This window comes from Poecilia reticulata, chromosome 10, assembly GCF_904066995.2.
Source record: "Poecilia reticulata chromosome 10, P_reticulata-male-v2, whole genome shotgun sequence".
NCBI classification, from domain to species: domain Eukaryota; kingdom Metazoa; phylum Chordata; class Actinopteri; order Cyprinodontiformes; family Poeciliidae; genus Poecilia; species Poecilia reticulata.
In genome coordinates, this window is record NC_088839.1 from 23,700,831 (window position 1) to 23,727,743 (window position 26,913).

The window sequence follows — 26,913 nt, forward strand, 5'->3', positions numbered from 1 at the left end:
TTATTCTAAATCAAAGCGTTTATTTCTAATATCTTCACTGCATGCTTTGGGTTTAAATGTTTTTGTTTGTGTCAGACATCCCATTTAGCCTGCTTTTCCTTAAAAGAAAGCATAAATCGTCACCGAGCTTCGCGTTGCATTAGATTTTTGTGTCCATTGAGCTGTTGCAGATCTGTTTTTGTTTTTTGTTTTTTTCTTTTTATCATCCTTTTTTTTTTTAGCACAATCTTGAACTTTTGCACGTGGCAGCTATGCTTGGTTTGCTTCTTGCCTTTTCCAGCCCAGTAGGCCAATCTTCTATCAGGGTGGATGTGAGGCTTTGAAGGAAGCTCTGGGAGTTTACTTGTCGCAGCCAGTTTGTTTCTCAGATACACAACGAGGAACCCAACTTGCTTATGGATAAGAGTTGCAATGCAGAGCTTTTCTTTGTTTTTTTTTTATAGTGGAAGAGGGTGTTTGAGAGCGCTTGATGTATCCCCCCATGACAATTTGATTGTTTTCCACTGCTTTGACAGTATGTACACCCCTCTAATTCTAGCAGCAGTGGGAGGGGAAAAGTCAACCCTGTCAAGCGCAGAAGAGTCAAATCTGAGCTCTGTCAGCGTGTGTGGACATAACTATACAGAATCCTGCAAGTTTTTTCTTATGCCCAGCGTTTGTTTGGACACCAGTCAGCCTGCCAGCAGTTTCTTGCTCTGCCTCTTTCACAGCCTCCAGGTCCACAAACTAGACTCATTTCCTTTTTTTGCTACTGTGAAATGAACAGCAATTTTCGCTGGGCTGCCGCAAGGTGATTTTCCAGAGTGATACAGATGGAAAGAGGATGTGGCTTGGAAAGAACAGTTGTTGCAATGCCTAATGAAGTGGGAGCAGGACCAGGGCCTGGCAGTCATACATTTCATAGTCTTCACAGAAACACACCAAAAAGATATCGGTGAGATGTTGATTCGTCTACCGTCTTTCTCTTCGCAGATATGGATATTAGTGGTGGGATTCTATTAAAACTTTTAATCAATTTAATTCCAGAGTTTTAAATAATTACATTGTCATCAAAAGCTATGTATTAAAAAAAATGGCAACATTTTCAGTTCAAAAAACGTTTTTTGCCTCTAAATTATTGAATAAATAGACACATTAACTCAACCCCAATATATTGATAGTTTTAATCTGTTATTTAGGTTATTTTTTTAGCCTATTTCATGTTGTTGTCAGGTTCTGATTGACTTCTGTGAGTCTGGAATGAGATCAGAATCTGCCTGATGAAAAACTCACTGTAATGAATATTATGGTTTGGAGGAAAGTTGGATAGGGCCATGTCGATATGGGCACCTTCCCCCCCTAAATGAACTTATTATTTAAAAACTACATTTTGTATTTACCGAGGTTGTGTTTCAGGTATTTACTTTACATCTGAGATACATTTTTCAGATAGGCTCTGAATCCAAAAGCCAGTTAAATATTTGTAGTTCTGCAACACATGGCTGTACTTCAGCTTCAGATGCCCTTTTATATTCTTTATTAACTTCACTTTCTTGCCCACTGGGGTTTGTGGGAAAAAAAAAAAAAAGAAGCCTCAATAGATCGTCCGTGTTCCCGCTGGCATGGTAGGAATTCATGATCCAGCATTTCCCCTGGGAGTTACCTCCGCTGGATCCCTATCAATTACCCCTGCAGCGACTTGACTGAATCAGCCCTTTTTTCCCTCTATTGTTGAAACAGAACATGATTTTCTCATGAATGAAAAATGCTGTTTAATGTTTGAACACCCCGACACCCTCCCTCCTCATCACCCCGTCAGTGGAGTTGCGGACTTGAAAGTCAGCGAGACGGGCTTTGATGTAGCTGGTGCCGCTCTGAAAGCCTGCTAAGACGGGTTTACCTAAAATGAGGGAGTAGTTCATTTGTTTTCCTCCTGTGCGTTTCATGATTCATGCTGAATAGTCAAATGCATTGAATTTATGGTTGGTTTTGTCAACAAATCTCCTGGGTAGTTATCATAACTGTTTGCATGGAGTCTTTCTTTAACTCTGAGCTGAAGCTGGTGAAGGTAAAAATGTGTTTAGGCTTTTAGCTGGTAAGACCAAACCATTCAGAATTACCTCCTGAGGATTTAGTTTTATAATAATGACACGCCAGGAAGCCTTTCTACTGATTTAACTTGAAATCACAGGTGTAAACTGACTCTATTTGTATGATATATTTGTCCTTTTCCAAAAAAACACACATACACACACCCATACATGACTTGTTAGCTATTCTTTTGCTTTTTATGGTTCCATCTTTGCCACAAGATGTGGATATTTATAAGTAAAGCACACTTTGGGGGCCTAGTGTATTGTGAAAGATGAGGCAAGCAGGTGTAAATGCCTTCCCCACAGAGCTGCCCTCAGAAAATGCAGCAAAAAAGACTTCTGTTATCTCCGCCCTCCTTGGGATTCGTGCTTGTTACTGGCATTGTTGAAAAGCAACACTTTGGCAGTGACAGAAACTAATAAAAAGAAGAAGAAAAAAAAAGAATCACTTTAACAGCCCCCAATTTTCAGACGCTTATTGCGCTCAGAAGCCTCTAAAACAACTGAGAATGCAAGACTGTCATCTCCCCTGCTGCTTTTATAGGTCTTGCTGTTTAATGAGTTTTACCAAGAAAAGAAATGATAATCAAGAGGGATTCCGGGCTTCGCTTCAGTCTTCTAGGAGTGGCGCTCTTATTTATTTCTTTAGCGTGTCCGTCTTTGGGACTCTGACGCTGTGGAAATATGCTGCCAATGCTACTTTAAGATATTCGGGTAGCCGAGTCGAGCGGGCTGACAAACAGAAATCGATGGTTTTAGTGTGATGGATGATGCTCTCTAGCTATCAATAACTTTAACATTTTCTGTTGACACCCATGCTACATGTGCTTGGTATAATCGTGATGGTAATTCTGTGGGAAAATGCTGTAAAAGCTGGCAGAACAGCAGCTTAAAGCAGCGACCGTTATCGGCGCTTACGCTCGTTTGTTGGTTGTTTTCCAAAGTGTTACCTCCAGCGGCTCGTTTGGACCTTTTCTAGACTCATAAGATTCGTGAATAAATGCCAAACAGTCCAGTTTGCTGTTAAGCTTCTTAATATGTGTACATATGCACAAGTACATATGTCCAGGGTACTTGTCTAAAAATATGACAGACATTTTAAGAAATGCACAATTTATACATCCAGCTGTATTCGTTATAATAAATGCTGCACAACTTTACTCTGTTTTCCATCACAGGTCTAAGATTTAGGATCTCGTCTCCCAAAAAATTATTTCAAGACTAGTGCAAGTCCATCTTACACACACTGGTCTTGCAAAAGTATTCACACCCTCTTTTTTTTTCTTACACAAGTTTGCTGGTCTATAACAGAAAATTCCAATAAAAGACGAACTTAGAATTAAAATCGAAATGTCCTGAATCTCCCAAAATGCAGAAGTTCAGTAAGTGGGAGAATTCAGATTCATGCAAAACTAAAAATAATAAAACAATAATAAGATTTTATGCATTAAGGACAAATGGGTTTTTCCTGACATACGAGTAATTATCTGAATATTTATTGGAAGAAAACAAAATCCGAGCTATGAAGAAATTTTATATTTTACTGCAAATCTAAAGTATGTCTATTCTTTTTAACTTTAAACTTATTTTAGCTTTCGTTTGTAGCATCAGCCCTGTTTAAGCACAAAATGCTTCATTTAATTTCTCTATGGTAACTAACAAATAAAGCCCTTTTTCTGTGAGCAAAAACTATTTGCGAAACTTTTAAAATGTGTCGAAAGAACGCCTCAGCGGCTGATGTCAAGGTTAGACGTACCTCCGGTGCGACTCTGTGCTTTGTGATCATAAAATTGTTATCACCCACACACAGAGATAACGAAAAAAAAAAAAATCTGTTATCGTAGACAGACATCTCCATTTTCCCTCTGTCAATGCCACGCTTTCTCACATCTTCACAATTTGTGTGTAAGCCATTAAATGGGCTCTGTAGAACTACCTGGTCTTGCTAAGTGTTATTTTATTCTCCTTTCACAGACTTCTTCTCCCTTTTTTTTTGCTTTCTCATCTGTTTTCCTCCTTTTCTCCGCGCACCATCCTCTCCGTCGCTCGCTCCACCCTCCCACATTGACTTGGGTCTCTTTTTACTCCTTTCACTCATCTCCCCTCACTTCGCTTTATCAATCAGTGGGTTGTGCCTTTGTATGGCTCACGGGATCAAATCAGATTCACTCTGGGATTGAATCCCGTGTAGCCATGGCCTCCTGCATTTGAAAGCCAATCCATTCAGCTGTAACTTTGCGGTTCAATTTGAAACAAGATTGATGTTGGCAAACTTCACACACCCGCTCCTCCAAAATGTTTCCTCCATTGCCCACATCAATTGCTGATGGACAAAGGGCATGTGCCACTTTGTGATGGTGATTTCTGGGCTTCTCAGCACAAATAACAAGGACAGGAGGGAGGAGGACTTAACGGCAAATAAAGCTGCAAACCAAGCTGCATCTCTCGATACACACTCACTCTGGATTTGTGAACAAAAACCTGAAAAATATTAAATTGTTTCAGCAAATATTTTAATTTGTAATATTTCTACTTGTTTTAATAAAAATAATTATCATTTTTTTGTATAACATATTATGATATGTAATAGTTATTTGAAAATAGATGGGAAAAGGTTAATTTGTCCTCGATCAGTTCTAAATGTTTAAAAAATTCTCTATTTCTTTATATTTACTTGGTGCATCAAAACTAAAAAAAAAGATTCCTCTCGTCTGTGAGCCTTGCTCCATGTACCTGATCTTTGGATTGGTTTGTGCGATCACGGTGTGTGCTACTGGAGTTCCCGCGCTCTGTGGCGTCATCACATCAGTTTTTAAGCATATAGTGTTAGCCCCCATACGGTCCAGTGGGTGAAACAGTCCCCGGCAAATGGAAAGAAACCAGTCCTTAACAGTTTAATCTCTCATTAATCAAGTTTGTGGTCCCAGTCTCTTTAGAAGGTTGCCTTGATCATGTCACACATTCTAACATTTACTAATTTGAGTTGTTCAGCCTTTCCCTGGATGTGGTCTTAGTCCTTGTACATAATTCGTTAAAGAACTATAAAATGCTTTTTTGAGTTTAATAAAAATCAGATAAATATCAGTAACAAATGCTGCAAATAAATTTGGAGACTCCTGCAATTCACACTACTTGCCCTACCAATGAATATGTTTTGCTGCTATGTGTTATGATTGTTAGAAAATGAAACAGTAATAGTCTAAATGTGGATCACCAGGTCAGATCACACCAAAAACCGAAAATATGTAGCAAAAAGCCAAAATTTTAATTGCGACAACTCTAAAAATCTTTTCTACTTTGTTCTCGCTTTTTTGTTGTAGATTTTACCTTAACACCATGTTTTCCCTCACCCCACTGTGTTGCTGCTCTAAAGGTCATCTCTGAAAATGTAACTTGGCTAAAGCCTTACTTTAAGTGATGGCTGCACAATCATCCTCCCCTTCACACCAAGGGATATGATCAAATCCTTCAGTAGTTTTGCTCACTTCGACTCCCGTTTTCCTTTATCATTGTTCCCACAACTCAACCCCCACACTCTAACTCTCCCCACTGAGCCGGTGTGGTGAAGACACCAGCAGATTCTCAATCCCTGCTACAAAGCCCCAGCAGCAGGGTGGTAATGACCCTGCAACAACGGCAGTAATGATGGAATCAGTGGGGGGTTTAGCCGCCTCCCTGACTCTCCCTAATAGGTCGCCTAATAACTCTGTTAACATCAGGGCTGACCTGGTCGCTGGATCAAACACACTCTTGCGTGGTCGGCCACCTCACATGACTCCCTGCCACCTCTCAGTCAGGGAAAGCTGATGCTAACCAGCAGAATGTGCGGCTTGGTCCCCGAAGCGCCCGTTCAGTCCACAAAAAACAGTGAGAAACGAAGCAAACTGTTGCACAGATGAATGCTTCTCAGAATATTTTAATCCCATTAAGCTTTATTAATTCATCAACAACATGTCTTGGTGAAAAAATAAAATAAGACATGTTTTGAGTAGCTCGTCGCTCTTGAAAAACTACTTTTATTGAAGCTCTGTCTTTTTAGCTGCAGATTAATAGGGGTCTCAGTTTAATGAGTTTAAGCTTAACTCAAGAGACAGTGCAATCCACTCTGGGATAGTCTGCCTTGTTTTAGCGCTTGTGTATGTTAATGAGCTTTAAGTATTTTATTTTGTCAACATGTTTGGGTGTTAGCCTTGATGGCCTGCCATGTTCTCCCAGAAGAATAAGGCTGTTTATTATTGATTGTGTTAATTGAGAAAGGGCCCCTCTACTTAGTGATGACTTTAGCTTTAATTGTGACCTGGAGGGGACTGCTTACATAAATAAATACATAAATCGCTAAAGTAATACTAATCTGCACTAGCAGCCGGAGAAAAGACACAATGTTAAAAAATATAATATATAATTAAAAACAAATATTTTATGACAAAGTATAAACTAAATAAATCCTGAATTTATATAAAACCAACCAAAAAGTGTTGTTTACAATTTAAAATTATTGTACACATCCATACTTTCAGCAAAGTTGAGACTAAATCTATTTTAAATCTAAATTGTAAATCTATTTTCATATTTACCGCAGTCTAAAAGTAAAGTTTTGGCTATGTGAAAAATATTTCTGACAATCTACAGCATAACTAAAGAAGATATGCAGAAAATTAGAGATGTTATTGACTCAAGCCGGGTTCACAATTGAAGTCTCCCCTTTTCACATGACACCCTGGGTGGGGAGCCATATTGCTTTTAAGAGTTTGGATTAGAGGCCAGCCTCGGGGAAGGACTCCCCCTCTTGTTGTTATTGTTTATCAGTTTTGGTCTCGTCTAAATGCTCATAATTTTACCCTGTAACCTTTTCACAATCTGTCTTCAATGCCTGAAAAAAGAGATGCTACGTTTTACTAAATAAATCCGATAACCTTTCTTCGTCTCTAAAGCAGCGAGTCACACATTCTGCATTTAAAGTCCATTACTGCCTAAAACAAGGCAAAGAGGCTATTATCCCATTTGGGGAAAAAAAGGGAAGGCCTCAAATTGTACCATTTTCCACATTTTAAAAGGGAGGCCATTAATTGCTAGTGCAGGCAGGAGACATTTGTCTCAATAAAACAGAAAACACTCGGATGTTCATTTCTCTCTGTTTGGAGCAGTTAGCTTGCTGTGAATATCTCAGGGTCAGCCCTTTTCTTTGCTTATCCCTGCACGTTTTTAATATATTACATATGAATGGAAATTAGGCTCTTAAATATTAACGACGAGTAATTAGTTTATTGTAGGAGGTTATATTATGTGTGTGTGTGGGCGCCCATCTGTGTGAGAGTGAGGGAGTGTATGTTAGAGAGAAATTTCCTCTCTTTCCCACTTCATATTGCTTCGCTGCGATGTCCCACTGATTTTAATCTTCTCTTCTCAGATGAGAGCCATTCCGGCTATCGCGGTGCACTTTAACTTTAGCCCTCTGAATATTAGCTGTCTTTGATACCTGCCGCTTTCAGCCTCCCAACTCTACACCCTGCTAACTTTTATGTCTCTTCAGGTGTACGGTGTAATATTCATGAAATCTGTCTCTTAAAAAATAAATATTGCCTGTGAAACTAAATATTTTGTTTTGATACTTAACGTCTGCTCCCTTTGGTTTTACAAAGCAGAAAATGGAGACATGCCAGTTTCTCTTTAATATGTTTGTAATTCTTTTAGTCCTCTTATGAGCTAAAGTACTTTTTTCTGCTAAGATTACATTTTGTCTTTACTTTTTACCCATTTACAGTCATTTTTATTAAAAATCAATGTAACCTTCTTATAGCTGTTGGAAGCTATTCTGATTCATGATAAATAAGAATACAGGAACCGCATTGACAATATATATATTACTATATATTATATACTACAATATATTATTATTACACTGTGTGTAAAAAAAAAAGACTGAAAATGATAAGGTAGACATTTTAAATATTCTTCGGTGTTGTATACCGTGATTAGCGGGGTAAGTTTTTCTGTGTGTCTTCTTACAAATATAGATCCCAGTGGTGGCCACATTTCCACTAATCTGCTAATACTCTAATAGCAGAGCACATTTTTCATTTAGCACTTTAGCATTTTGCTAACTTTGAAAAATATAGCACACTTAGCTTTCCTTAAATTAATTACTTGGCTCTTTTGTAATCTTTCATTTGAATAAAGTTTGACTGTTAAGTTGATTAGTTTTGATAAATTTTGATAAATCAACTGTTAAGTATTATTCAAGTAGTTAGATGCTTATATTCATGCTCTTATTTTGAAGTGGGTGAAAACACAGCAGTTCCATTTCCTGTCTTCACGTTCAGTAAACTAGATTCATTCTGTACCTAGGATGTATCGCCAAACAAGAATAGCCTTTAGTTCCAATGATTTCCAGCATGCTTTCTGATCAAAACCCTGACGTGTTCAGGCAAAACTCAACACCTATAAAACTGAAACCATGAGTGAAAGGTCTGTGTCAGAGAATCACTTCCTGAAGAGCACCAATGCAGGTTGATGTGCAACAACAAATTTGATCCTGTGGAGGCTGATACAACACATGTTGTGTCATTGACACATGGTGGGTATCAACATGGTTTAAAAAAAGCACTTTAGCTTCCTCTAAATACCATGTTGTTGTCAGACTTTAGGATTAGTGCTCTAAGGTTACTGAAACTGTTAGTTAGTAGTGCTCATCACTAACTAAGTCCTCACAATCACTCCTAAACATTCAGCATGCTTCATGACAGAGGATGGACCACAAAAGGGAAAACTTAGCATCTGTACTATTCTATCCTTCCTCTGCTGAACTTCTCTCTCTCACACACACACCTTTAATAAACAGTGGAATATTTCTACATATTTTAGAAATTACCTTTTTCTTTCCTGATTGTTTATTTTAACCCCTGACTAATTCTGAAAATTGATAACTTCAGTCAGCAGCAGGATCTGCAGCAGGCATACTGGTTAGAAAATGAATAAACTTTCCTCCTGAAAGGTTGATTTTAAGTATTTTAAATGCTGTGAACTGTGTGGAAGTCTACAAAACTATGACTTCATCATCTTGGCCTTCTCTTACTGTTGAAATGCATTTTATGACACTTATTATTCTGGCACCCAACTTTTAAAAATCCTTTTATGTAATTCTAACTGACCTAAATCATAAAAAGTCTGACCTATTTGTCAGACAGTGAGGTTAAAAAGAGGTTGTGTGTCTTTTTATACAGTGTATATGAATATCTGGTTTGAATTGCAAATGCTAAAGTTCCCCCTTTTTATATATATGCCTAGTTTTCATAATAAGCAATGTTGGCTGTCTTCTACCTCTATTAACATTCCCTGACATTTACTGATGCAACTTTATGTCTCAGATAATATATTTCCATTGCCCTAATAAATAAGAATCTGTATCAGTGTAATACCACCGTAATATATTTAAAAAAAAATATGTTTACCTTCAAGCATTTCTCTTTGCTTGCCCTCGTAGTGCATCATTCTATGTGTCATCTGCACAGACGGTGTATATGAGCCTGCCTAATTGAGTGATGGGATGCTCATTAACAATAGGTCTTGCCTTTAAGACGAGGACAATTTCAACACTGTCACTGGAGCTTTTCGCATGAAAAAGCCCCAATGGAGCTTCATTAAAGAAGCCCCCTGATTCCAGGCAGCAGAATATGGAGTGCATATCTAATCCAAGCTCAGAAATAAGAGTACGAGAGCAGAGAGTTTTATAGGGAATACTTGATGTGTAATGGCTCACTTTTCTCTTCATGGATGGCTTGCTGCGTTTCATTGGACATTTTAAATGCTATAAGGAGGAAATTAAAAAGTTTTGTCACTTTAGAGTGTTGTGGCACTTTTGTTCGTTTATTCATTTCTTAAAAATTTAGTATTGATAAAAATTGCCTAAAATATTAAAATGGTTCTCATAAGAAAATGTATCTTAGAGAAATGAAGGCATTTATGCAGCTTTTACGCCTTTTTTCATACATTCATTCTCAGTAATCCATTGACTCTCAGCAGTGTCTCCTTTTATTTCTATTTATTAATTTCAGGGGTCGATCGCTATTGTTTCACCTAAGCAGTTGGTCTTCTTCTTTCTTTTACAGGAGTGCAGAAGATTTGTTTTTCAAGCCATTACAAATCAACCACATGCTGCATTTTTTATGTCACTTTAAGCAAGATCGAACTGAAACTCTGCTGGTTTCGTCGTCTAGCTCCGATCTCCAGAAGCGCTTCTTATTTGACTCCATGTCGACTCGTGATTTGCACACTGATCAAAAAGGTGCCCACAAGTCCCCATTTCTCTGCTGGCTAGCACTGTGCCTGACAGTGCACAGTTGCAGGCTGAGTTGGTTACATGGCATTAAGTTTAATTTGTCTTTGAGCCTCCGTGGTGGAATTGGTTTGTGGTCTTTAAATAGGCCGGGGGGGTTGACATTCCCACAGCCGGGCAGGAAGAGAGCAGAGAAAAAGAGCAGCACGGAGGGGGAAGAGAGGACATGTGATGGCACTTGGAGGATGGGTAAACAACCTGAATTCTTTGTGTTCAAGATGGTGCCTCCGTGAATATAAATAATCAAGACCTCTCGCACCACTGCGAGGTAAATTACCGCGCAGACGAGAGAGCTTGAGAAGTAAGCTAGACAGAGCTGTCTGATTACAGGTGGAGCTCCACAGTCGCCTTAAACCAAAACAGAAAAAAACAAAATGCAAAAAAATACGACAAAAAAAAAGAAAACACTAAGAAGCAGTGACACTCCAAGGGAATTGTCCAAAGTCAGACTGCTGGAGTTTGGCTCTAGATGAGCTTGGTGACAGCTGGACATTGCTTTCGTCCATATTGAATTTAGCTTACAATGTGTTGCTGTTGCTATAGCGATAATTATTTTTATTTTATGGTAATATGCAATCGTCACCTTGGAATGCGTTGTAAATATTTTAGTATTTTGGCAAGTTCACTCTTGCAAAGGTTAAGAAATAGTATTTTCCATTTGCCCATGTGAAAAACAATAATTTTGTATATATTCTGTCCTGTTTTTTTCATTATGATCAACTACAAGTGATCGAAACATGCCTAATATTCCTTGTTTTACAAGTAAAATAAACAAAAGACAGCTGAAGAATTACAGTAGACTAACTGTAATTAAAGCTTTAAACTTAATTGTCCAGATGTGGTACTTTCTGTACCACATCTTGCTCCTAATAAAAAACACTTTATTAGGATAAAACACTACTGCCTAGGACGTTATACAGTAAATTGAAGAATATAATCAATATAGATACTACGGAAGACGATTAGGGCCACCGAAAAAAAAAAAAAATTCTGACTTTATAGTCAGAATTCTGAGATTAAAGTCAGAATTCTGAGATTTAAAGTCAGATTTCTTTCCTTTTTTTTTTCGGTGGCCCTAATCCTCTTCCGTAAGATACAGTGGATGAACGTATAGAGATTAAACTGTTGATGGGTTGTGAATTTTAGTTGGAGTTGTAGCAGCAGGGGGGAAACTATTCAGAATCTCCCAATTTAAAAATGTTTTTCAAACTTGTTTTTCCCTCGTTATCATGTTTTAGTAAACACATGTACATGGTTGGAACGATGCAGAAACATGAATAAATTCTGCACAGCATGATGCTTCGGTGCTACCACAGTCAGCCATCAGAAATAGTAAAACTGTGTGTACTTGGCTGGTGTTGCACTGCTATTGCACTTTTGCTCCACCTACACACACAAGTGAAAGGCAAGTATATCAGTAACACTTCAGGATGGAAGCGGGGTCATGGGAATTAAGCGTTTGCTTTTACAACGTATACGGGTATATCCCAGCATGTAACATCAAATCAAGTGCATTAAAGTGCAACACCGGCTCAGTTAACATTAAAATCCAGAGTGGGCGTGCAGACAGCTGAACAATGTATTCCAGAAGGTGTTTCATCATCTCCGCATTATACCCAGACCCCTGACCTCTGGTGCTCTCTGCTATAGAAGGGCTGACTGATGTTGAACTTGTGTATAAGTGTTTGGCTCCATAGAGAGTACAGGTCCACACATGCCTGGAAACGGCTTAAATAAGTAACCAGAGGTTTTGAAGACTTGACAAGATTAGTTTGAGTTTGGGGATTTGCATTAAGGTGCTTTTGCTCTCCTGGCCTCTCTTTTTAACTTTTCCACTCTATCCCAATCCAAGCTACGACTGAGGCAAAGCAGCTTATTAACCTTCATGAGGCCACAGGCATCCCCAGGATAGAAACACGCCACAGACTCGCTGTGTAAGATAAATTAACCTTCGAGGATTGATACAGCTTGATTTTAATTTTAATTACACTAAGTGGAGGAAATCATTAAATATTTTATATCTGAAGCAAAGAAAATGTGCCGTTTATATTACAATTTTTTTAATCAAATTGAGCTGTACTGAAATGGAGAGTTAAGCTTGTGAGGAAGTTTCCTACAAGTCAGTTCAGACTTGAGTTTCAAAATATATTTTTCTTTAAATATCCTGCAAATATTTTGCTTGCATTTCATGTGGAGGGGGGCTGATTTGATGGCTACATTATGAAGTGTCACAATCCCCAAGATGTTTCAGCATCTGTATATCTTCTGGTATATCCAGCATTTGCTTAGACACATTTCTCAGCTTTTTCATACAGGCTTGAGATATTATGTCAATGTCAGGGGGGGATAATCTTTTCTCGTTAAATATTTAAGCATCATGGCAATCATTAGTATCTTCACACCACAAACAGCAGCTCAATGACTCACTGAGACACATGACAAATTAGCATGTTGGTAATTAGCATCTCATTCAACATACATTGTTGATGCCTTTTTGGTCCAACATATACGACTAGACATGATGTGAGCATTAAACCAATATGAAGCAAATAGTAAATACATTTCTCAATGGCTGCTAAAATGAATTAGAAAAAGATTGAATGGGGCTATTATGCAAAATTACTTTTTCAGCTGTTTATCATGCTTTAATGTAAATCTCCCATCAAACACACATCCTGAGTGCTGCTTTGATTCATTCATTCATGTTTGAAGAGTCCATGAATCTTCTGTGCCAGGGTGTCTTAATGCTGCTTACTCGTACAAAGTGCCGCCTATTTACCCAAAAAGCGACCTTGGAGTTTCAGGGGAGTGTCAGAAAGAGCAGGACGTTCCTAGGTTTACCATAGACTCCAGTTTAGTGTAACTCACCTGGACAGTCATTCCAGATGAGTGATTAGTTCCTACAATATGGCCAAGGAAATAACCTTAACTTGTAGATTTTCGTCAGCTTATCCATCCTGAGGAAACTGGGACATTTTTTTTGCAAGTAAGCAGCATTTATGTGTTACAAATCTGCTACAACTGTATCTATAATTGAACGTGTGAAAGCCCCTGCAATGTAATTAGATGCCCTGCTGTTTAGTGAAGGCAAAGGAAAGACAGGTGCACATCGGTCACCTTGTAGGCTATTACTCTGCCCCTGACGCTGGTGGTCCACCTTCCAGAAGGGCGAAAAGAAAATTCCTCTTTTTAAACTCCCCGAAGTTAAAACGGAGGAGACAAATACCTGCAGTTGTTGTTAATGATCCTGAGGCCTTTTTCTTTTGTTTCTTTCTTTTGTTGTGTGTTTTAATGACTTACTGAGTAGCGGACCTTAATGAGCACCGATGTCAGGCAGGAACGAGGGCACAGGAAAATTCTCTGAGGTTAATTGTTGTGCGCGTTTGCAGGATTGCAGTTTGCCTCACTCTTCTAATATTCTCCAAAGCATTCACAGCGGTGAAAGGAAAATGCCTGTGCAGGGATGTGATGAGCCGGTGGTGTGTTGGTTGACTGAGCAGGACACGCCGGCCACTCCAGCCCAGGAGTCTCTCCACACATCTGAGTGCGGAGTTTGTTCATTAAACGAGTGGGAGACTGTTTGACCCCAAAGCAAGCCCAGAATGACCTGACTCTCTGTGAATGCTTCATTAGCTTCGCTTCTCCCATATTGGACTGTCTCACTTAATCTGCGCTGCCCATTTTGCACGTGAATTGTGTACGTATTGTGTGTCCTGATGCGTGTACATATTTGTATGCGTGTTAATTAGGGCTCCTGGTGGTGTGTAATTAACACAGTAACAAATGTCCCCAAAGGGTAAGATTAACGTTGAACACATTAGACACAATGGCGCTCGGGAGAGACTTTTTTTTTTTGTTTTGGCAATTAAATGTTTTGTGTGTGTGTCTGTGTAAGTGAGACCATAACTCGTGTTGGCATAACTGTATTGCAGCCATCTCCGTCTCTCAGACAGATACACACATGAACACGCTCGCACACAAAGCCAGCTGTCCCTCTGGATTTGCGGGCTCTTCACTCGCAGGCTGGCAGGATTCTGTCTGCATCCTTTTTCCCCGACTGCCTCCTCCACACAACCTGGTCCAACAAAGATAAACACATGCTGGGTAGATTATTAGAAAAGTAGCAACGGCCCCACAGCGGAGCAGCTAGTGTGCCATTGTTCTACAATCGTGGTGGTATGTTGTAGAATCCAATGCAGTTCCCCTCAGGGTGTTCTTATACATACTTAGACACAGGTGGGTGCTGATACCAGCATGGAAGCTATAACAGACTCCGGTGACATTTCATTGTCAGGAAAAACTCTGAACACACTGTTTTCACTAATGGCACATTACTGGTTGTTTTTGACGCTTTAGTAGCTTAAAAAGCAGGAGTAGGAACCAGAGTTGTTTACAGTTTAATGATTCAGATGTGGAATAAAGAATAAGCACCATTTTCTCAGTCTGATCATTCTGACAGCTCATTCATCACTACCCATGTGCATACTGTAATTATATATGCACTTATAATATTGTAGCTGAAGTCTGTTTTTTGTAAAGCTTTGACCCGTTGGTGCCGGTTTTTCGTTGAATACAATGATGTAGGAAGATAGATGAGAAAGGATTGGTTCTGGCCTTAAGGATTGGTTCTGGCCTTGTAGCTTTGAGTTCACACATATAAGGAAGCAGTCACTGAAAAACAGGGTTTCAGGTTTTTTTAAACTGGAGAGAAAATAAATATGGACTTTTTTAGCATTTTATGCTAGCAGTTAGCCTGGTTAAAACAGCTAACATTGGTAAAAGAGATTTCTAAAAGGCTCCAAACACTAATAAATTATCCGTTTTTATGTCAAAAAGCAGGTAAAATAAAAAAAGGATCCATAGTGTACTCCTTTTAGCCTTCCTGTTATCTGCTGAAAGTCTTGCTCTCACTCTTTTGCAGCATGAAAAATATATTAATATTATAATAGAAAAAGATACTTTCCTTTCTAAATAACTTCTAGCTTTCCTGTTCTTCCTCTGGCTTTATTTTGAAACACTTTACTGACATTAATAACAGGACCTTTTTCATCTAGGTCCAGTATCCAGATCTTTTGAAAGTCTTGCTCTCGCTCACTCTCTCACAACTTGAATGACCTTAAAATGTCTCAAAATATAAAAGAAAATAGATTGCTTTTTCCCTGACTTCATTTCAAACTCCCCACTGATTCTGAAATTGCAAGCTTTGATTCTTCTTCAGTCGGTAACAAGAATCTACACCAAAAAAGGCGCGGTCATCACGGCATGCTAGCACATTCGTATGATGCGTTCACTGATCAGAAAAAGTTCTGATTTCAAACTGCTGCCAATCAGGGCAGATGAAGCTGAAAACCATCCAATTTGGGGTTTTGTCTTTGCATTCTCCAGCTTTATTGCATATATTTGTAAGTCCTTGTTGGCACTGTTGGGTACATGCATTAAAATATTCAACACTCTGTCATAACTGAAGAGTTTTCCCTGCTGTCTGGTGTTTGTATGCATGAGCATACTCGCATGAGCTGTAAGTACAGTTCAGTGTGCAGTGAACAGTAAAAATGCCTTTACATTGCGCTGTGTGACTGAAAGTGTCTGTTATTCACGAGTGACACGAGGGAAAGTGAAGATGAAGGTTACAAGCGTACATACTCAATCACTTGTCATGAGACAACATGGAGCCCTCCTTGTTTACTCTGCTGGCTCAACTTATGGATTTCTTTTTTCCTCACTCTCAATGTCTGCTGACTTTTTAGGTTCATATACGATATACTGGTTTATATTTGAAATGATTCTATATGGTACTGTGTTAGTCATACACATAAGGATGGTTCTGTGCAAACATTTCATGCAATGGTTCAAATATGAATAAATGGACGGTGTACAGCTTTGTCTTTTCTGACATGTTTTGGTGTCTGAAATGCTGACGTGGACACATGCACACTGGCCTTGACAGGCCGTCTATGCTGTATTATTGCTCTGTCGGTTGCAATTAAGAAAAACATGCTGTCAAACCAACAACAGACGTAGCTTTTTTTTGTGCTGAGTTTTTCTGCCTTGAATGTCAGTGTCCTCCAGCACTAAGATAATAAGGCTCCAATTAATGTGACAGATTCCCAGCAGAAAACATGAATAGCTTGTTGCAGCACGACATTTCAAGGTGTCTGGGGCAGTCAGTTGCAGATCAGAGCTGAGGAGTAAAGTTATAAAGCAGTTTCACAGCAGCCGTCGCTAAACAAACACTTCCACTTGCTCGTCTGAGCTAGAAGTTGTTTTCTTTCTTTCTCTTGTAAAAAGACATTATCAAAGAGAAAAATCCTTATTAGTACGATTGACCTTATTAAGTTTTAGGTGTCATTTGCACTTTACAGAAATGGCAAATTCATATCTAGAAATATAGAGTGAGATCAAACTACTGGGATGACATTATAGAAACAGATTCATATTCATACATTCCACTTGTAACTGAATTAAGACATTAGCAATATCCGATAATGGCTAGTACTATTTATTGATGATTGTTTTTTGATTGATTATTGTTTTCCCTTAATATCCACTTTTTCAACTCAAAGTTGATCAAAAAAATGTATAAAATAAAAACTGACTTTGAATTTATGATTGAGAAAACGTACAGGAAGTTACTTTTTAAAATTTGATTTCCTGTTTCATTAGGCAGGTTTCAGCTGTTAATATTTATTTTTGATAGTTCGCCGAGTTTTATTAGCCTAGAAACTTTGTGTTCATTGTATCTATTTATTTCGAACATGATAGAAGCATAAAGTCACACACATGAACAAGGAATGCAAAAGACACATTTTTATTTTGATCTGCTGTAGGTACATTTAAACATTGGCTAAATAGTTATAGTATAATCGTGTATATAGAGTTATATATCTTTTTGTAAGTAGATCTTTTTTTTTTAAATACAGACACAAACATTTTTATTTATTAATTGGTTTCTTTAAAAGCAGTCCAGCCTGATGTGGTGTGATTGTGGACTATTCCCTGTCAGTAGGGGGCACTGTGATACTGGCCATAAAGTGAAGCTACTGAGAGGCATGAATCTGTTGGCAGTTGGAGGGAAATAAATACACTTTCCCTCCCAGTCTCATTGGGATTTTGTAAATCATAGCTTTACCTATAACCAACATAACACATCTACCCTCACAATTTCATCAGATAAAAACGCGATAGCTTCTGCAGATTGTGCACAATTTGACATCGTGCTCCGACTGCGTCTATATGAAGTAATTTTCAAAAATGATGCTCGAGTATTAAGTTCCTCATGTTTCTTTTCTTTTGAGGTGAATGTGTATTTGATACCATACTCAACCTGTGCTGCATTTCTGTTTCTTTCTCCCACCCAGTCAGGTTGCGTAAGGACAAGTTGAATCTTTTCTTCCAGGAGCCTCCGTCTGCATGACCATGAGTTCAGCGCTATGTGTCATTGAGAAGATGAAATGTGTTTGGCAAAGGGATGTTCGCTCCTTTGCTTTATGTGTGGAGACAGCTTAGAAAAACAGTTAGCTGCAGGATAGCCGAACTGTCCCTTAAAATGTAGTGCTTGTGTCTTAAAACAGTGAAGGGTTATGTGATACATGGAGCTAGGTTAAGGAAACTGTGTTTTCAGAAACAGCAACACCCTTTTATGGCTGCACAAGATTTATTATTATTATCTCTCCAGAGAACACTGTATTTCCTCATGCTCCTTACAGTCAGGCAGGCAGGCATGTAATAAGCCAACACACATTTCTCCTCACGCTGTAATTGCCCTAATTTTTTCTTTAAATAATGCAGCGTGCACCGTGCTCTCATGATCATTTTGTAGTGTTGTCATTTTTATTTTTATTTTACTCAGTCAATTTAAATCCATGTTTTTATGGCTATGAGGTAATATTTACTCATGGCAACAGATTAGTCTTTATTCAGCATTGGCATTTTTACTATCAAGAATGGGGATGCTGATATTTATATTGTTGCCAGTGGTAGTGTGTGACGTATTTAGTTCTGCAGAAACAGATTTGGAAACAGCCCAATCCATAAAAGTTGAAGTAACGGAAATCCTTATCAAACTGCCCAGGCGTTTAATTCAGTCGGCCCTGAGCTAAGCAGCTCAAACAGTGGCGTGTTGCTCATCATACATCTTATTTTTTTCCTCTGTAGCTACTGCTGAACCTTAGCAATAGGAGTGCACTGATGGCTGCAGCAAATGAGTCGAGACAATATTTTTAACACAATTTGAAGCTTTGCAAATATTGACTGGCCACAACAAAATCAGGAACAAGTCTTCCTGGGGGCTATTTATCGATTCAGAAAGTGTAGATCGTAAGCTTTGTAATGATGTCAAACACATGGAAACAACAAAAAAAAAAATGAAGCTACATCTATTGGAATTGTAACAATCTGAAAATGAGATCAGAGAAACAACAGCCCTTAAAGTTTTAGAAAAATGTTCCCAAACCTGATCAGCTACCTTTGTGTCTTAGCAGAGTGTATTCAATTACATTAGCTTGAAATAACTCATTTTCCCCAGCATGGACTGTCAACAGGTATGACTGGGAAGGTGTGCAGAAAAAAGCTCACCTTATCTGATTTAATCTCTTTTTTTTATTTTCTAATAGGTCTAATAGCTTTTGTCTTGAGAGCCTTTGTTATGAACCCTAAACTTTACAGCAATTAGTCAATGTATAAATACACTCTGAATGAGCCTTGGGATATATTTTCATTTTGTATTGTATTAACTTTTTATATAAATATCAGCTCAATGGCAGTTAGCGACGCTGTGAGTAAAGATATGACTCTTTACCCAGTCCTATTGTTCTAGGTAAAGAGTAAAGAGTTGTTCACAATCAGATTATTTGTGAATGTCACTTCACTTCCTTGCATTCTGACCCTGGATTGAGATAGTAATAAACACAAAATGTTAGACAATGTTTTCTTTTGTTCTGAAGAAAGCCTGACATAAAATATCTGTATCTTAGGTGTTACAGCTGCAAGATGCAGTTGGTCAGCGTGGCGCGTAGCACTGCTCGCTGCCTCCTCACCGTCTTATTCCACTCAGCACAGCCGCTGCAGTTCAGCTGTTCTTTCTCTCGTTCCGTGTTTAGCCGTGACGTGTCGCAACTTGTTCCTTGTGTAGCCATGACGTGTCGCACAGAGTAAAGGTTTCAAAAATGAGAAAATGTCCTAAATAACTTATTTATGTAGGTTTAGTTCATATGTATAAACTGTTGTGGAGGTGGTCCTAATGCCAAATATGAACCCTAAGGTCAAACAGCCAAAGGTTCTGTGGAGTTTCCAGATAAAAAGCAGAGGGGATCTTTCTTTAACTCACAATTAAATTTACAACCTTATGAGTTCTACATGCTTATTTCATGGAAAAGGTGTGCTCTGACAGTGGACCATGTTCATCAAAGAGTTCTGAAAAGGTAATGTTATTTTCCAGACTTTCCTTTTTCTAAAAAATAAGAAAGCCTCCGTCAAAGAAAGACATGAGATCAGATTTAAAATTACTCTGTCTGCCTTTAAAATAGACAATATTGACAGTTCTTGACATGTTGAAAATGGGATTTCATTGCTTCCTTAATTGGACATTCAATACTGCACACTGCAATACAATTACAATGCAGTGACATGCATCATGTGACCCAATTTACATGGCTGGGAACAATCTTTTATCCACGATCAATATTTTGCCTTTGCTTGTCTGCCCTGCATTTGAGTTATTGTAAATACGCTATGTCAGATCTCCCTTTCAATTGAATATCAGTTCTCGCATGTTCATGAATGGTTGTTACACGTCAGTTTTTAACAACGGCGGTGTTATGAGTTAACTGCACTTTGCTTATGGACTTTTGTAAGATGCACATATTGAAGTTGTTTTAGAAATCCTCTGTTAAATGGTGCAGGTTGCGTTATGGTAACAATTAAAACCAGACCAAATCTGAGTGCCTCCCGCGGCAATGTATTCACAATATGCACAAAAACCTTAAACTGTTTTTATCGCCATGTCATTGTTTTATTTCTCTGTTCAACAATTTGATCAGGATCATTTACCTTTTTTGTAATTTAACCCAAAAAAATGTTGATAAAATTGCTTATTCTAAGTGGTTTGAGGGGTCTGTTTGAACATTTTGCGTTTCACAGTCATAAACTTTTATACAGGTTCAGGATGTGAGAAAAACACTGATGTAGATGGTGGGGGACGACATAAAAGATTTTTTTTTTATCAACAAGACTTCTTAAAAGACAGGGACATGAAACAAACTGAGGGGTTTCATTTATTTATTTATTTATTTTTTTTTATTTGCAGTTTTGAATGCTTTAATTATCTTTGCAAAGTTTTGACAATTTGCAGGTGGTAATTATGACTTATAGCTAATGAAAACCAAAAATTGTTACTTAGAAAATTTGAATAATATCAAAATAGAAAGGAATTTTAGCACAAATGTTAGCCAGAGGTTGCTAAGGGCTTCTTTTGCATGAATTACTACATCAGTGCGGTGTGACTCATCCTGTAAATTTTCTACTTTTATTTGTGCATGGTGCCAATAACTGACAGAGTGTCTTCACTATTATTGTGTAGGCCATAACATAGCTTTCAAGATATAGAATCACAAACAGTTCTTAAAATAATCTTCATTCATTCTTGTAAAAAATGATTTTTTTTTAGCCCAATCATATAGACAAAACCCTGTGCAAAGGGATTAGGACCACTGAAAAAATATATATATTAATCATATTTCAATCTCAAAATTCAGACTGTAACTTCAGACCTTTATTATCTTAAAATTCAGAATTTTTGAATTCTGAAAAACCAGGGAATATTATGTCTTTAATACCTGAATCCAGACTATAATCTCAGAACGCTGACATTTTGAACTGTAAAATTCTTTAATCTTAGGATTCAGATTTTAATCTCAAAATTTTGACTTTTTTTCTTAGAACTTCAGGAATCAAAATTCTGAGATTAAAGTCAGGAACATTATTTTTTTCAGTGACCTTAATCCTCTCTCGTAAAATGTCAATGACAACTAAGAGCTAAGACACTTACAGTCACCGTCCCAGCCCTGTTAACCAGTTGCCATTACCAGGGGTTCCTGAGATGTAAAGTGTGGATCATATTTACTGTATGGTTACCAAGGCTACTGCAGGGATTTCCAATTAAGATGCAATCTGTTATCTGGTTAGAGGACTAATAAGCACAACAAAGCCACATAGGAGACCCCCTGGAATTCATATCAGACCACTCGAAATAACCATCAAGCCCTCCTATCTGATGCACTGCCAATACCTGCTCACTTTCCCAATTAAAACCCCAGGCAGCTTGTTGTGCAGTTAATAAGGAATGTGTGAGGGCTACTGTCATTGTGGCATGTAATGGGTTGATGCCAGCTAAGTGTGTGGCCTTGGAGCATTTCATTTTATCTCTCGCCCTTTTTTCTTAAAAAGAAGGAGAAAAAAAATAGTGTGTGTGTGTGTTCGACTTTACACAAATGTAGCTACATGCGACACTACGAGGTGCCGCTGAGGGTCAAAGCTGATGTGTTCTTCTGTGATAATTAGGGCTGTGCTGTACCCAATCAGGTGCACAAACTACCAGTGAGAGCACAGCATTGATGACCTTCATTACTTGATAGAGCCAATTAGGACATGAAAAAGACGAAAAGAAGAAAACGAAGTGTGAAACAGTTTTGGAACTAAAATGCGAGCTGAAGGAGAAAAGGCCACTTTTTTTCTTTTTTTTTCCCCTCACTCTTTCCTGTAATATTTTCCTTTTAGCCTTTTCAGGCCTTTTGACTGAATGTGGCTAAAGCCTTCAAACACAGTGCTTTGATACGGTGTTTGTGTTGATGTGGGCGGATGGAAGCAGCCCAGTTTTCCTGCAACAAATGAGATCTTTTTAAAACTCTAAATGTTTTTATTATTGGAAGCATGTGAGGAAGACTTTCTCTTTTTTTCTTCCTTTTTTATTTTTGGAACCACTGCAAACATTTTTAGGGAAAAGACGCTTGTGGACATATGAGCAGTGATTTGACTGAAGAAGATTCACCCTATTGTTGCAAGTCTACTCAAGGCCAGTGGGTGAGAGTCACGTCTCATTTTAACAACGTCTTCTGGGTTTGATTCCTTGACAGATTCAACAAACACAGAAACACTGCGACTCCTTGAGGTACCGTGCTTTGAAAAAGTATTTGCCCCCTTACTGATGTATCCTATTTTTGCTTTCCCCCACACTCAGTTCATCAAAAATACACTTAAAATCAAACAAAGATGACCTGAATAAATACCAAATGCAGCTTTCAAAGTTATCCAAACCAACCTGACCTTATGTGAAAATGTAATCGCCCCTTTAACTAAATAATTGTGTGTCCCACTCTTGCTGGCAACAAATGCCTTCAAGAGTTTGTGATAAGTGGTAATGAGTCATTTGCATCACTTTTAATCAGTATTGGTCCCCTTTGCTCTTAGCAAGAATGAGCTGCTTTATATCATCTCAGACTTAAATTTGGGCTTTGACTAGGTCACTCATTGACCTGCTGTACACCATGTGTTCTTCAGTTTCAGATTAAATAAAGATGGTCTGACATTTTCAGTGGAGCCCTAGTCCATCAAAAGAGAACCACCATGTCAGTGTGATGATGTATTTTTCTGAAATATGGATGTAGATTTACACCAGACATAAGTCGATCCATAGTGTTCAAGAAGTTCCTATTTTGTTGCATCAGTGCATAGAATATTTTCCAAAATGTCTTTGAGATCATTGAGATGATTTTTGGCAATTGTCACACAGACCTTCATGTTCTTTATGGTCTGCAGTGATTTTAGCCTTGGATCTTTCCCATGGAGGTCAGTTTCTTTTATATTGTTGAATCATGAATACGGATTTTAACTGTGGAAAGTGAGGTCTGCAGTGGGACCTCCTGGATGAGCCATTGGTGCCCTCCTGGAGTCATTTCGGTAAACCGGCCACTTCTAGAAATGTTCATTGCAGTTTTTTGTTCTCTTCATTTGTGGATTAAGCTCTAATCGTGGCTCTGTGGAATCCTAATGTCTAGAAATGACATTTTAATCATTTCTATAAACCTCTGTAGTTTGGGGCCAGAAGTTATCCTTTAACCTACTTCATGCTGTCAGAACTTCTCCAGCAATAATCAGGGCTTAGTGCAACTTGTGAAGTTACACCAAAATAATATGGTAATAAGGTATAGTAATATGTTATAATTTATTTTACAAGGTAGGCAAATATGTTTTTTTCGTTTAAGTAGCAATTAATAAACACACTTTCTCTTGAAACTCGCTCAAGTTCCCTATTGAAACAACAAAACAAAAACAGAACCAGTGAGATTGCAAAGGGGCAAATACTTTTTCAAAGCTCTATACATGCACTCATTATTGGTTACACACACACACACACACACATGCGCACGCACACACGCACACGCACGCACACACACACACACACACACACAGACTCCATCTTCCAGACAAGAGATGCTGGTCCCAGATAGTTCCAAGGGAGGGTAGTTTAATTAGGCTCCGACAGCACCCGCTGAGAATTGCTCCTGAATCTGACACTGTTTTTCAAATGTCACCGTCAAGTGCTTTTCTCAGAATGAAATGTGAGTCATTATTCAGATTGTGTCACGCTCATCGTGTTTTTTTTTTTTTTCTTTTTAATTTCTAGTCTTTGGTTTCCATGTACTAGGATTGTAATTAACTGATTTATTAACCACGTTCCACATGATGGATGCAATACAATGTTGAATTAAAAAAAAACTCTTGAATTACCTGTCAGCAAGAAACTTGACAGCCAGAGAACAAAAACCCAAAAGCAAACATTTCACAAAGCAACAAAGAGATGAGACCCGAACAATAACCAGGGCAATTTGTTCTTATTTTTGTAAATGTGAATCAGACAACTGTCAACCCAGATGCATTTTGGGTAGTGGCTGTATTCTGTGACAACATAATACCACTGAGCCCTGGAATAAGAGTTGTTTTCAATGATTTGTTCAGGACTGACAAACAAACGGCAAACTATTCTGGTTTTATAAAGAAAAACATGTTTGTTTTTTCAAAATATACTTTTTGACAAAGTCGACTAGACTTCATGACACATGTCCCCCTTTCTTGCAACGAGCTTTACCCTCCATTTTCTTGGTTACCACAGTGACGAGTGTGATGACAGTGACAGAAACAGGCCATCCACTCGAGGCGCATGTTGCTGCTGTTGAGGGAATTTGAGTTTGTAAAGTCTATGCAACTAGTCTGTACTTTGCACAACAATGTTATTACGTGAACTTATGAACATGAAGGGCTCCGCCTAAACATTCAATGTCACAAGCTGCAACTGAGAGCCGGTTGAAGTGCCTATACTTTTAAGAGCCTCTTGACTGTATTCAGCAACAATGACACTTTTCTTTTTTCATTTCTAACCTCCTCTGCAAAGAAGGAGCTGTTGTTGGTTTAGAGTGTGCATTTGTCTGTATTCGTTTACATTATTTGTGAAAATATTAGTGATTTGCAATCAAATTATCTGTTTTTGTCATGTCCTGGCTACTCGTATTCAGGTTTTGTGCAGGTGTGTAACCTCAGATGTGTCGTTTCCTGTTGGAGATTTCCTCACATACACTGGAATCTAAAGTAACTAGTCATATTTATGAAATCCTGGTACGGTGGCAATGTGATTACCTTTAATATACTGTTCAGTCCTTAAGCCATTTTGAACAGTGTTTTTTTTTTTTTGCTAAACCAATTTCTTCAGCAGTTTGTTAAAATAAATTATATTTTTTGAGCTATACATTCTTTTTAGGTCCAATAGTATAGTGTTTTACCTTTGAGTCAACCCAATTACACTGCCTTATTCTACAGTGAAGTAATTAGATTTTCTTTCTGAATCTTGTTAAAAGTTTTTAACTTTTTTGATGTAGATTCGTTATACATCTACCTCGTTTAAAGGAAAATTACTGATTTTATTTGCCAGCTTCAAATTTACCTTTACTTTCTTTGTTTTCCTTATAATAATAATGCATTATCTTTCCAAAGTAAACTGTAGTCTTAATTCCATTTTTGAACATGTGCAATATTGCAGATACAAAGGGCTGTTTGAAGGCAGTTTTATATTTTTCACATTCTGTGCATTCAGACTTTGTTTGCCAATAGTTGGGTGAACTTTCACACATTACAAGGCACTAAAACACTAAAAATCTGAGAATGCTTTGGGAACATGTTGATGATGGAAAAGAAAGCGAAAAGGGAGGCAAATGTTGGAATACTGTCACAGAGAGATATTCAGTAATAATATTCCAATGTCATGTTTTTCTTTTTTAGTGCAGCTACGTTTTAGAACCCCAGGAAGATGTTTTTTTTTAAGATGCACAAATACTGGTGGGAATATAAACAGTTTTACAATTTCTTCAATGTTATTGAAGCTCTGTTTTATGAATGTTTGTGTTTTAAAAACCCATAAGTTTCTGTTAGTGTTGTAGGTATGCCCAAATGTTCTAATTTGACCAAATGTTTGAGTTTCTAGCGAAGCTACGAACACATTCAGACAGAGAAATTGGTGTATCTGTTCTCTTTGGTTGTATTTCAGTAGAAACAAGTTTGTATTTCTAACTGTCTCTCTGAGAGTAGTTCTGGTTCTCTTTAGTGTTTCTGGTGCAGTTTATTGTTGGGATTTCTGGGGATATTGAAGGTATATAAATCTGGTTTAAGAGCAGAGACTGAATTTAATGATGCCAAGAAGTAATGGTAACCAGTGGTGGAGTATGAATGTCTTCTCTGCACTGTCTGCAGGCCAAATTAGACGTTCTTATAGTAGCCATTGTAAATATCTCACAGGAAAAGCACAGTGAGCTTTCCGCATTCATTTGGATTGTTCCCGTTGCACCTCCATGGCAAAGCTGAGGACTTTGTTGAAATTTTAATGTATCTTTGACCCAGATTTGATGTGCGTGCTGGTGTTTCTGATGTGTGTCAGTCTTCCAGTCGAAGAAACGCATTGATGGAGCTTTTGCAGAAATGTAGCGCTGGCAAGAATTCCTCTTATTCCGCCTCGTCTGCATGAGACTGTACTCGCTGCTAAAAGGAGATGATGAACTTGGGGAAGAAAGAGACCCCACTGATTAATGCGTGTGTGTCTGCACCTTCAAAAAAATTCAGTCCTGTGCATAATAATTTGCTCCTCACTTATGCATTTATGAAAAGAATCCCCCACCGTTCCTGCCGACTGCAAAAGCTACTTCAGCTAAAGAAGCAGGAGGCTGAAAAGTCAGAGGAGGGGAAAGAAAAAAACCAAAAAAAAACGAGAGCTCATCACTGACAATCCTGCCATCTCTCGGTGTATGCACTGACACGGTAAGATGTGAATTACAGCTATCTTCGTTTCATTTTGGCAGTTTGGTGTTTTCCCCGAGCCACTTTGTTTTGTTGCCATCTGAGCAAAAAACATCTCTTTAGCAAAGCGACGCCTGTTCTCAGAGCGAAAGAATGAAGAGCCCAATCTAGTGTAAT

The 26,913-nt window shown here is 38.1% G+C and overlaps 1 protein-coding gene across 8 annotated transcripts in view; it reads left to right on the plus strand.

Annotated features, from left to right (window-relative positions):
• The window catches only part of diaph2 (diaphanous-related formin 2), a 456,529-nt gene that overhangs the window by 174,148 nt on the left and 255,468 nt on the right, over nucleotides 1-26,913 (plus strand). The window lies entirely within an intron of this gene.